The sequence below is a fragment of the Panthera onca genome, chromosome D4 (assembly GCF_046562875.1).
Source record: "Panthera onca isolate mPanOnc1 chromosome D4, mPanOnc1 haplotype 2, whole genome shotgun sequence".
NCBI lineage: Eukaryota > Metazoa > Chordata > Mammalia > Carnivora > Felidae > Panthera > Panthera onca.
Window position 1 is genome coordinate 82,122,538 of NC_138351.1, and position 12,290 is coordinate 82,134,827.

The 12,290-nt window shown below is 42.4% G+C and overlaps 1 pseudogene; it reads right to left on the reverse strand.

Moving 5' to 3' along the window:
- Positions 1-1,909: 1,909 nt before the first annotated feature.
- On the reverse strand, positions 1,910-3,030 carry LOC132662978 (olfactory receptor 1L8-like; annotated as a pseudogene).
- Between the last annotated feature and the right edge of the window lie 9,260 nt (positions 3,031-12,290).

The window sequence follows — 12,290 nt, forward strand, 5'->3', positions numbered from 1 at the left end:
TATACTTTATTATAAAATATTATTGTTGCCAGTTGCGAACATGAGGAATTTGAAACTCTTTAATATTAAATTATTTCTATGAATTGGAAGTGACCTTGAATATCATCTAGCTCAATTCCAGTCTGATATATAAAACGTCTTTGTACTACCCTTCTCCAGTGAGGGTGGATGTCACCTTTCAATAACTCTGACATTTGAGTTTCTTTCCTTATAGTGTGTTAGGAATTACTTTCCCCAGTCTTACAAATATTGTGTCTAGTTCTGTCTTCAAAAGCTACTCAGGGTAAACCTCATTACAGAGAAATATTTTTCTCACCTTAGAAAATAGATCAATAGATAGTAATGATGTCAGAAATATAGATACTTCCAGGGTGAATGACACCAAAAAGATGCTCAGAAGAGGCCATGGACCAAAAGCTGTCAGAGGAACAAAGGGAAGGAAGCCAGGGAAGACACAAAAAAGTAAACGTCAGTTCCATTGCACGTGGCTGGTCACCTGGAACATTGGACCTAAGTTGTTAAGTCAACCAGGTCCTGAGGGCCAACTCTTGATTCTATACTGTGTTCAGGACCCAAGACACTGCCAAGAGAGATTCCAAAAAACGAGGAGACATTATCTATTCTCTGTCTTGCATGCAAAAACTTTCTCTGCTGTTGGGGAGTTCCTAATCTTACAGGGAAGACAAAATGCAAAGCACCTGTGTGTGTGTGTGTGTGTGTGTGTGCGCACAATATCACCTTAAGTAATTTCAGGGACGTTGAAATTGCTGAAAATTGAATAACTAATTGAAGACTTTTTTTTTTTAAGTTTTTATTTAAATTCCAGTTAACATACAGTGTCATATTTGTTTCAGGTGTACAACATAGTGATTCAGCACTTCCATAGTGATTCATCACAAGAGCACTCCTTAGTCCCCATCACCTATTTAACCCATTCCCCACCAACCCCCCTCTTGTAACCATCAGTTTGTTCTCTATAGTTCAAAGTCTGTTTCTTGGTTTGTCTTTCTCTCTTTTTCTATTTTTCTTTTTGCTTGTTTGTTGTGTTTCTTAAATTCCACCTATGAGTGAAATCATATGGTATCTTTCTCTGACTGACTTCTTTCACTTAGCATTATACTATCTAGCTGCATCCACATCATTGCAAATGGCAAGAGTTCATTCTTTTTTATGGCTGAGTAATATTCCATCGTATGTATGTACCATATCCAATTGAAGATGTTTCTTAAATTACATAAGGATACTGGGAGCTCAGGTTTTTTTGTTAAATGTTTATTTATTTATTTTGAGATACACAGACACACACACACACACAAACACACACACACAGAAAAAGAGAGAGAGAGAGAGAGAGAGAGAGAGAGAGAGAGAGAGAGAATCCCAAGCAGGCTCCAAACTGTGAGCACAGAGCCTGACATAGGGCTCGATCTCACAAATGGTGAGATCATGACCTGAGCCGAGATCAAGTCAGACGCTTAACTGACTGAGCCACTCAGGCACCCTGGGAATTCAGAGTTATTGACAAGGAGAAATCTAGTCAAGAAAAATTAGTGAGAAATTTTTAGTTGCACTTGGAAGGAGTGGATAGGAAAAGGGAATGGGAGTAAGAGAATGAGAAATGGGTGCAAAGACCCTGGGTCAGTTAGGTGGCCCTAATGAGGTGGCTTTGATTGGTGGGTATATGATAAGATATATTATTATTATTATTATTATTATTACTATTATTATACTGTAAGATAAATATAAAATATTATGAATATATAAGACTTGGTATATAATATTCTAGTCTGGTCACTTATACAATTTCCCACGAACACTCAGTTTAGGTATGCTAACTTCTAGCAGCTTGGTATGTAGACCAGGAATCAGCAGAAATGAAGGCTCAAAGAAGACCTGCTTCTGAGTGTGCTCACGAAAGTGCTGTCTGGGACCTCCTGCCCATCAGCTTCCTCAGGCCTTGCTTCATGTCTTTGTTCCTCAGACTATAGATAAAAGGGTTCAGCATGGAGGACAGAACTGTATAGATGACTGTTGCCACCCTGTCCTTGATAGTATAGCTAGACAGGGGTCGGAAATAAACATAAATAATGCTTCCATAAAAGAGGGTCACCATGGTGAGATGGGAGCCACAGGTAGAGAAAGCTTTACGCTTCCCCGCAGATGAAGGGATCTTAAGAACAGCAATGAGGATCCGGACATAAGAGATGACAACACACATAAAGGGGGTCACCAGGGTTATCAATCCTTCTGTGTTAATTACAATTTCATTGACAAATGTGGGGGAACAGGACAATTTCAGCAGAGGGTTGATGTCACAGAGGAAGTGGGGGATAACATTGGAGTCACAGAAGGTGAGACGGTTTATCAGAAGAACTAGTAACAGGGAATGGAGGTCAGAGATGGAGCAGGAGAAGGCCAGCAGCAGGACGCAGCGGCGGTGGCTCATGGTGGTGACATAGTGGAATGGGTCACAGATGGCCACAAAGCGGTCAATGGCCATGGCAGCCAGGAGATAACTTTCTGTGTTGGCAAAAGCCAAGAAGAAATACATCTGGGTCATACACTCAGCGTAGGAGATGGACTTCTTCTCTGACAGGAAATTCACCAGCATCTTGGGAATGATGGTTGTTGTGTAGCAAACATCAATGAAGGATAAGATGCTGAGGAAAAAATACATAGGTGTCTGGAGTTCAGTGTCAGAGCAGATGGCCAGGATGATGAGCAGGTTTCCTACCAGAGTGACCATGTACATGATGAAGAACAGGGCAAAAAGTGGCTTCTGATCCTCAGGCCGGGAGGACAGTCCCAGGAGGATGAACTCAGAGACACTGCCGGTTTGATTGACCCTCTCCATAATCCTGCATGTACCAGTGAATATGGAAAATTCCAGAACTTTCAATTCAACAAGTTCCAATTTATTCCTATCTCCCCAAGAATTCCTATAAATTGCCCATGATTCTGTCTTCCTTCCCTTCCACAAAAAGGAGTTGAACAATACAAAAGTTTAACCTGTGTTAAATGCAGGGACATCAGAGAAAGGATTTCCTTTCAGAAAGAATCCTTGGTGGACCTCAGTGATGCATGTTTCTCTAGCTACCCATAAATGCTTATTCAGATATGTCAGGTTGAGGCTCATCTCTCTACCCTCCTTGCAAACAAAACAAAGTAAATAAACGACAACAAAAAACCCCAAATACCTAAGTGAAACAGGTAAATATGAATGCTGACATAGGCGCACAGTGTTTATAGTCAACATTTCAGAGACAACATTTCATTAAAAGCTGGCAAAAAAACCCTCTATTATATGTGAACCTATTTATTAGAACACTCTTAGACACTGGGGATTTATGGCTTCACAATTATTCAACACCGTTGCATTAAATGCTCACTGGGAACTCAATTGCTTAGGACTGAACTTTGTACTGAGAGTACAAAGATGAGTCATTCTTGATTCCTAATCTTAAGGTGGTTATAGTCTAGTAGAGAAGAACTTTTTAAACAAATAAGCACAATAAAATGCTACAGGTGTAGTGACAGGTGCACTGGAAAGCAATGAGCTTAGTGTGGTGTCTCTGCTAAGAGCTCACATTTTGAAATCAGCTCCTTCATTTTCTGGGTGTGTGGTCTCGGACTGATTACCTAACTTTGATTCTTGATGTCCTCACCTGTAATATGGGGACAGTAAATACCTTCTCACCTCACCTTTACTTCACCCTTCTCCACTTGCTTTATTTAATTCTTTACTTCCTGCCAAAATCCTCTTGTCTGTCAGGTGTTCGGGGATGCTCTTGAAAGCAATTATTCTGTGTTTCTTGGCAAATCTCTCAGCCTTTGATTTTTCACTGTTTGACCACCCTTCACCTGAGTTTGTGAGACTTTAAGAGAGAACTATTTTTGTGTGCTTTTAGGATCTTAATGAGTATGCAATTAAGGCAAATAATAACAGGTATGCCTAAAACATATCAAGTCTTTGCTATGTATAAGGCACTGAACTAAATATGTACATTACTCAAAACAACTCTGAGCTGGCTCTCAACAGCATTCCCTTTTAACAGATAAGAAAATTGAGGTTAAAGTGTTGAATACTTTTCTCAAGATCATGCAGCCCACAAGGGCCAAAGCCTGGATCCCAACAAGGATGGTCTTAAACACCAAACGCTACCTCCTCACACTTTAGCAAAGCTTCAACAAATTTATGCCAAAAACAAATGGGCTGGGGTGTAATTTTTCACTGTAGAAATTTTCTACCTTAACATCCTTTTTCCAGTAACTGATCCACTTTCAAAATCAATGTTGCATGGAGTCCTTTACTGTAATTGCTAGAGACAGGACCTCCTTCAAATCCAGTGTTGACTGGGGCTGTGTTCATGGAGCTATGGCAGGGCACAGGAAAACAAACTTGGGATGCAGAGAAAGAAGCTGTGGGTTTGAATTTTGGCCCTACTAATCACAATGTGTCTTTGGCAAAATCCCTTCCCTGTTCTGTTTTGCTCTCCTCATACATAAGACAAAATAAAGCCTGTTTTCAAGAGAAAAGTGAGGAAGATGCATGTGGAAGCAGTTTGTAAGCCACAAGCTCAATAAACATTTTGGGGGTGACTGGTAAATGTCTGATAAAGAAGAAGCTGGTGGCTGGGAAGGAGAGGCGGGGCTAGACCAAATACAGAGGGGGAAGGGAAGGTCTTCTGTCTGTGACAACAGAGGGGGCTGGGGCCAGAAGCATGCAGGAAGACTGTGTTGCTGGAATCACAATCATTTTTCCATTTTTTTTCTGTCTAGTGCCCATCAGCATGGGCTTTGTTTCTCTAGGGATCTCCCATGTTTTACCTCATAAATATCTCTTGAATCTTGCAACCTTTTTCATCTCCCCACTCTGGTGAAAAGCCATCATTTCTGCCTAGATTATTGCAGTATTGTCCCCATGATGTACTTGGTTCCCACAGCCCCTCTGACACCCCCTCCGCCATCCATTCTCTGCACTGAAGCCAGTTTTCTTTTAATAATAAAAGTGTGATCACCTGACTCTTCAGGCTAAAGTCTGGGTTAGCTTTCTAGGGCTTCTGTAATAAAGTACCACAAACTGTGTGGCTTAAAACCATGGAAATATCTTTTGTCTCAGTTCTGGAGGCTAGAAGTCCACCATCAAGTTGTTGGCAGGGTTGGCTCCTTCTGGGGCTGCGAGGGGTCTGTCCCATACCTCTCTCCTTGGTTTGTGGATATTGGTCTTCTCTCTTAGTCTCTTCACATTGTTTTCCCTTATGCATGTGTGTTCCTGTGTCCAAATGTCCCCTTTTCATGATGACATCAGTCATATTGGATTAAGATCCATCCTAATAACTTCATTTTAACCTGATTACCTCTGTAAAGACCCTATCTCCAAATAAGGTCACATTCTGAGGTATTGGATATTAGGACTCCAGTGTATCTTTTTTCAGGGACACAATTCAACCCATGACAGACACTTTCCTGCTGCATAAGCCTCCCTATTACCCACAGACTGAAGGCCAATTCCTTCTTGTGGCTTACTGAGCTTCCGTGAGGTAGCTCCTGTGGGCTCTGTGGCTCATCTCCTGCCTCCCTCCTGGCCTTCGCCCATTTCACACTCCAACTGTAAGGCATTTTTTGCTTCTTCTTGACTCAAGCATTTCTTATTCCATCTGCCTAAATCATCCATTCTCCCCGTCTGTTAGTGCTGGTGGGAGGTCCTCACCCTCTAGCCTCCAGTAGCACATTCTTTTGGACCTCCTCCTGCACACACAGTATGAACTGGAGCTGAATCTTAGTATTTACAACACTGTCTTCCCTGCTAGACTGTGACCTGCCCAAGTATGAAGACCGTGTCTGGTTCTTTGTTACACCACCCTCCCTGGCGTGCTGCCTGGAACATAATAGTCCCTTGATAAATATTTGCAGAATGAAAGAATGCCTAGATGGTCATTTTGGGTTCTGAACAGATGTAAGAAAGAAATGCAAAGGACGTCAAGTGGCTGTCTAAAGAACGGCACTCTACTTAATTCACTGCTGGTGGGGCAGAGACCAGCCAGGAATGACAGGAGCCTTCTCTTCTGGAAGGTGCCCCTTGATTTCTTACTGCATCAACTTTAATTGTTTTAATGTTTACGTATTTATTTTGAGAGAGAGAGAGAGAGAAAGAGAGGGGGAGCTGCAAAGAGAGGGCTGGACTTGGGGCTCAATCTCACAACTATGAGATCATGACCTGAGCCAAAATCAAGAGTTGGACGCTTAACTGACTGAGCCACCCAGGCGCCCCTGCTTTAAAACAGACTCATAGGGAATCTGTACAGGAGAAACTCTTAGAGATCATGTAGTCCAATCCCTTCATTTTATTTTTTTGTATTTTTTAAATGTTTATTTTTGAGAGAAAGAGCGTGAGTGGGGGAGGGGCAAAGAGAGAGAGAGGGACAAAGAATCTGAAGTGGGCTCTGTGCTGACAGCAGAGAGCCCAATGGGGGCTTGAACTCATGAACCATAAGATCATGACCTGAGTGGAAGTTGGAAACTCAATCGACTAAGCCACCCAGGTGCCCCAACCCCCTCATTTTCTTTTCTTTTTTTTTTTTTTTAATTTTTTTTTTTTTAACGTTTTATTTATTTATTTATTTATTTATTTATTTATTTTTGAGACAGGGAGAGACAGAGCATGAACAGGGGAGGGTCAGAGAGAGGGAGACACAGAATCTGAAACAGGCTCCAGGCTCTGAGCTGTCAGCACAGAGCCCGATGCGGGGCTCGAACTCACGGACCGCGAGATCATGACCTGAGCCGAAGTCGGCCGCTTAACCGACTGAGCCACCCAGGCACCCCCCCCCTCATTTTCAAGAAGAGGGAAATTGAGGGCTGCTGGGAAGCTGGACCTTAATTATCATGACCATTTGAATTGGTAGAGTGAAGAATGGAACCCAGGTCTCTTGGCTTCTCCCTGAAGAGAGGAAATGCCTTGCCTGTTATAGAGCTCATACAGCATGGAGGCAAAGGGCATAGCTCTGGCCCACTTTCTACATATGGGGTCCTCTCCTTATCAGGCAAGTGGTTCAGGGCAAGTAAGTTAACCTCTCTGTGACACAGTTTCTCCATTCATAAAGTAGAGATAATGGGAGAATCTGTTTCACAGCATTGTTGGCTCAGTGAACATGTAAAAAGCACAGTGCCTGGCAGGGGGTCAGCACCCCTACCCCCAAAGTTAGTGATTTATATTATAAGTCAGAAGAAAATACTTTGATAAAGTTAAGTGACCAGTCACGGTCAAATTTTGGAAGTCTGCCTGTTCTGTACTTAGGTTAACCAAACATGTGAAAACCGGAGACTTAGTCATGGTGACCACCCGTTCCTTTTTGTACACATAGATAGCACTTGTCTTCGTTGGGCTCATTTTGACAATGACACACGGGTAATCCCTTCCTGATTCACTGATATCTTATCAAAACACTCAAAATGATTTTGACATGGACCCTTTGGAACTCACTGTTCTCAGATGGTGGACAACGTGGAAGGCATGCCTGGTAGGTGTGGACTGTGAATGGAAACTCTAGTCCTGGTTGTTTGCTATGTCCAGATGTTTTCTCTCCAGATGCAGATGTGTCTGTGCCATGTCTGAAAATTTATTCAGAATTTGCCCTTTAGCTAAAGGTCCCAGCCTCCTTAGATCATTCCCTCACCTCTGCTGCAGGAAGCCAAGGAGAACAGGGAGGAGCAGCCCACATGCTCAACAGGTTTTCCAACACTGCTTCAAATTTCTTACTTGTCCCCACCTCTCGTCCCCAGCTCCAGCCTGACTCCTCACTTCAGGAGACCATTACCCAGAGTAATGTGTCCAGAGACCTCTCCCAGCCTGTAATGGTTTAATTCCTTCACTGGGCCTCCTTGGGGCCGCTTGTGCTCTGAGGGAACAGGGTATTCTATCTGCTATTCCCTTGGGGAAGTCTGCTCGGTGCCCTCTCCAAGGTTAGAAAGCAAAGCAGAGCCCAAGGGGATGGAGAATGGGGCCTCCTACTTGGTGTTGGCAATATTCTCCGAGCCTGCGCAGATTCATGGCTAGGTCTCATAGGTGTGACTTGGAACAATGGTGGGTATTTTGGAAGATGGGGATGTCAATGGAGGAGACTTGGTATTTTCATTTCAGGGGGGATAGTCTAGGTAATTAGGGGGGCAACAGTTTTCAGATAGTGGAAAGGTGGGTGTGTGTGCACACACACAAGCATGCGTGTGTTTGTGCTAGTCCAGGGACAAGTGATAAAGGTAGATTAGAGTCTGATGTTGGTTTATGAGGTAGTATCAGGTTCATTGGGTTCAAGGGGTATTGATGATGTCAGGGGCTCTTAAGTTTTGGATTTCCAGTATGAAGTCAGAGTAACATTTTACATGGTTTATCCATTGGGAAAGCTCTTAGACTTGTTCCAGTTTCAGCTGAAGTAGTGGCCCAGCTGATGTGGAGTCATCTGTCCTCTGAAGAGAACCTCTGACTCCTGGGTTAAGGAGGAGTGTGCAGGCATGGCTCTTTGGATGCTGGGAAGCATCCTCAAGAATTTCTGTACAGATCAAAGGAGGTGGGAGCATGCTCAGGAGAAGGACCAGACTTTCTGTTAATCTATATGTTGGGGGTCCTGAAAGTTATCCTCTGAAATACCCTAGTCACATGAAAAAGAACTAGTCGAATGCTTGGCTCCCTTCCTTGTTTGCTCTCTCCTTCACTTTCTTTTTTTTCTTTTTTCTTCCTACTTCATCCTCTCCTGAAAAGAATGGAGTTGTTTAGAAGACACATACAACAAACAAGAAAATAAATATATTTAACGACAAAATATCTAATTAGAAAATAAATTAAAAATAGCTGAGGGGCAAGACACAAAAAAGCAAAGTGTAGAAGATGATAGACAGTGTGAGGGAGGGCACAAAATCAGAAGGAAGCTCTGATACCCTTGCTGGAAACGCATTTAGCTCTGCGTTCGCTAATAAGCAAAGTGGAGAGGGTAAGAAAGTCATGTATATGACTCTCAGCATCTAAGAGATAGAAGCAAATTGGTTTTGTAGGAGATGCATTACCAATTCTGGCTCTCTGATCTGAGAAATATCTCTTGTGGGTTTTCACGAAGAGATTACTGTGCACTGCAAACAAATCCTTCTCTACAAGACCCTTAGAGGAAACAGAAAATTCTTCTAACTGGATCAGTGGAGGCTTTGGGGGCATCCTGCCAGGATCCAGTTTAGTCAAAGTGATCCTTAGGAGGCCCATGGTGTAGGCAGGTAGGCAGTTCTCTGATGATCTGGCTTGCCTCAGTGTTAGTCTTTACTGAAGGACAGCAATTCTTTTTTTTTTTTTTTTAACGTTTATTCATTTTTGAGAGACAGAGACAGAGCGTGAGTGGGGGAGAGGCAGAGAGAGAAGCAGAATCTGAAGCAGGCTACAGGCTCTGAGCTGTCAGCACAGAACCCAATGCGAGGCTTGAACTCACAATGCGAGATCATGACCTGAGCCAAAGTTGGACGCCCAACCGAGCCACCCAGCTGCCCTGACAGCTACTCTTAATGTAGAGACATACCTGACTCTCCCAGTGCATTGTTAGGCTACAAGAGACTGTGCACCCTCTGACATGGTGTGTACATTTCCTATGTATGTAGAAATGTGCTTTTTTTTTTCTTTCTGGGGATGACATACACTCTTTTCATTAGATTCTCACATGGATCTTGACCTAAAATGGAGCTGTCTACACAGAGCACTGGTGCTTAGGACATTCTCCATGAATGTCATTTATCTCCACTAGGTTTTTTTTTTAATGTTTTATTTTTGAGAGACAGAGAGACAGAGAAAGAGGGAGGGAGAGAGAGAGTGGGGGATGGGAAGAGACAGAGGGAGACACAGAATCTGAAGCAGGCTCCAGGCTCTGAGCTGTCAGCACAGAGACCGATGCGGGGCTCAAACCCTTGAACTGTGAGATCATGATCTGAGCTGAAGTCAGATGTTCAACCGACTAAGCCACCCAGGTACCCCAAATCTCCACTAGGTTTTGATAGTTGTGTTAGTGATGATGAGTTCTGGATTAGCAGGTGCTCAGAAGGTCACTCCTCTGTGTCTGGTGATGTCTGTCAGCCATGCTGGGCTAGGACTGAGATGTACTTGCCAGGTTAAGAAGCTTAATGAGGACAGGGGCCTTTGCACATTCTAGTTAATGCAATTGGCATCCTGTGGAGTGGGGCAATAGACCCTTGCTTGCTCAGGAGGTTAATTCACCTCTGCTTGGTTGGGAGACTGGAACATTCCCCTGATAAATCCAGTCCTCCCATAGAGAGGAATTTGGAATCTGCTCTAACACAATGATCAAGGCCACCAAACTTCTGTGCCCAAAGCAGGGTCACCATAATTTTAGCCTGGAACTTTCTTTTTGTAGCTCTGTTTTTAAATTTCAGAAGTAGTACATGCTCATTCAAATAATTTAGAAGTTTAGTTAGTGAAAGTGAAGAGTCTCCCCTTCAAATCTCAATAGAACTCTTCCCTTTATACACAAACATGTTTATATACAAATGAAGCCTTGCTATTTGTATTGTTCTGCAACTTCTTCCCCCCATGAAATATTCTATCAGTGCATATAAACAGCACTGATATTAAAAATTTCTAACAACTGGACTACTGATATAAATTAATTTATAAATATAAAACATATATTCCACTTAGTGTCTAACTCAACTTAACTGTATACATCAGGGGTTATGAATTATATGGCCTGCTGGCCAGATTATGTCCACCACCTGTTTTTGTAATGGAATTTTGCTGGAACACAGAATACTCATTTGCTTACATTTTGTCTGCGACTGCTTTTGCACTACAGTGGCAGGGTTGAATAGTGACAGAGACTGTATAACTTGCAAAGTATTTACTATCTGGCCTTTTACAGAAAAGTTTGTCAAATCCTGATAAATATTATAGAGTCCCTTAGCAAGTCATTACAAGCTGTCAGCACAGAGCCTGATGTGGGGCTCAAACCCACGAACCATGAGATCATGACCTGAGCTGAAGTCAGACGCTTAACTGACTGAGCCACACAGGTGCCCCACATGTCTCACTTTTCTAGAGGTAAATTCACTTCTTTCCCTGGTTAATAAGTCTCCCTGGGTATTACATCAACTGGAAATTTTGGTTTGGTTCCCTAAAAGATATTTTAATTCTGGAAAATATTTTATACCTATGTTCCATTTCCATTCATTTTTATAAATTGATGTAAAAATTTTTTACTATATAAAGCTGAATAGCTGCGACAGAGAGATTAAATAATGTTTAACACATCCTCATTAGTTATTATAACAATGCCACTTTCCTAACCTTCCCAGAAAAAAACACCATTTTCTTGTATACCATACATTTCTTGTAACTGGTGTAATTACTAAAGATCATTCCTCAGCAAACTCTAGTTTCTATCTGGTCTGGGGCATAATTATACTTCATTCACCAAAAAACAAGTTTTCTATTAACCTAGGATTTAGGTATCATTGTGGAGCACTGTCCATTTGTCTCCCATGGGGATGATCCAAAGTTGATCCTTTACCTGTTCAAAATTACCAATAGTATCGCGGAAAGCCAAATTCCTTTTTTAGAAGTGTCAGTAAACACCATCCTTACCAGTAAAATCTTGCCTTGGTTTAGGCTGGCCATACTGTTCCCACAAATGAACCTCCTCTTGTCTGAGCCTGTAGCACAACTGGCCACTGCTGTTTAAATGTATCAGATGTTATTGCTGTCAACATGGCAATTGTTCCTTCCTGGGTGAGGGTGTGTGTTTTTTCCCCGCGGTTATTGACAAACAAGGTGTTGAGTCAGTTTAGTAAAGGCACAGTCCATTCAAATATTGCTTCATCATATTTCTGGGCCAAATGCCAAGTTCAGGCAGTTTACTAGAAGAAAACTCCCTCTGGTGACCATTTAGAATGTAACAGTGAGACTTCAGGATAGTAATTTCTCTTGACTCCATACACTTAATCAAGCTCCTGACTCCTTAACGACCTGTTAGTCCTCAGAGCCAATGCTGTATGATCACAAGTGTTGTTGCCATGAATATTTGTGGTGCAAGACTAATTCAAGTACACTATATTCACCAAAAAAGTGTTATGTTCCTCAAGGAATTGCCAGGTGAGCATGTTCACATAGCAGGTGCAGTTAAGTTCAAGTATCCCAAAGCCTTCCCACAATTTTTTTCGGAGGGGGGGGGGGTACTTTGCAGAGTGAAATCATCATTGATATGTGACAACTCTGTAATGTCAACGTTCCCCTCTCGTTCTTAGGTCTC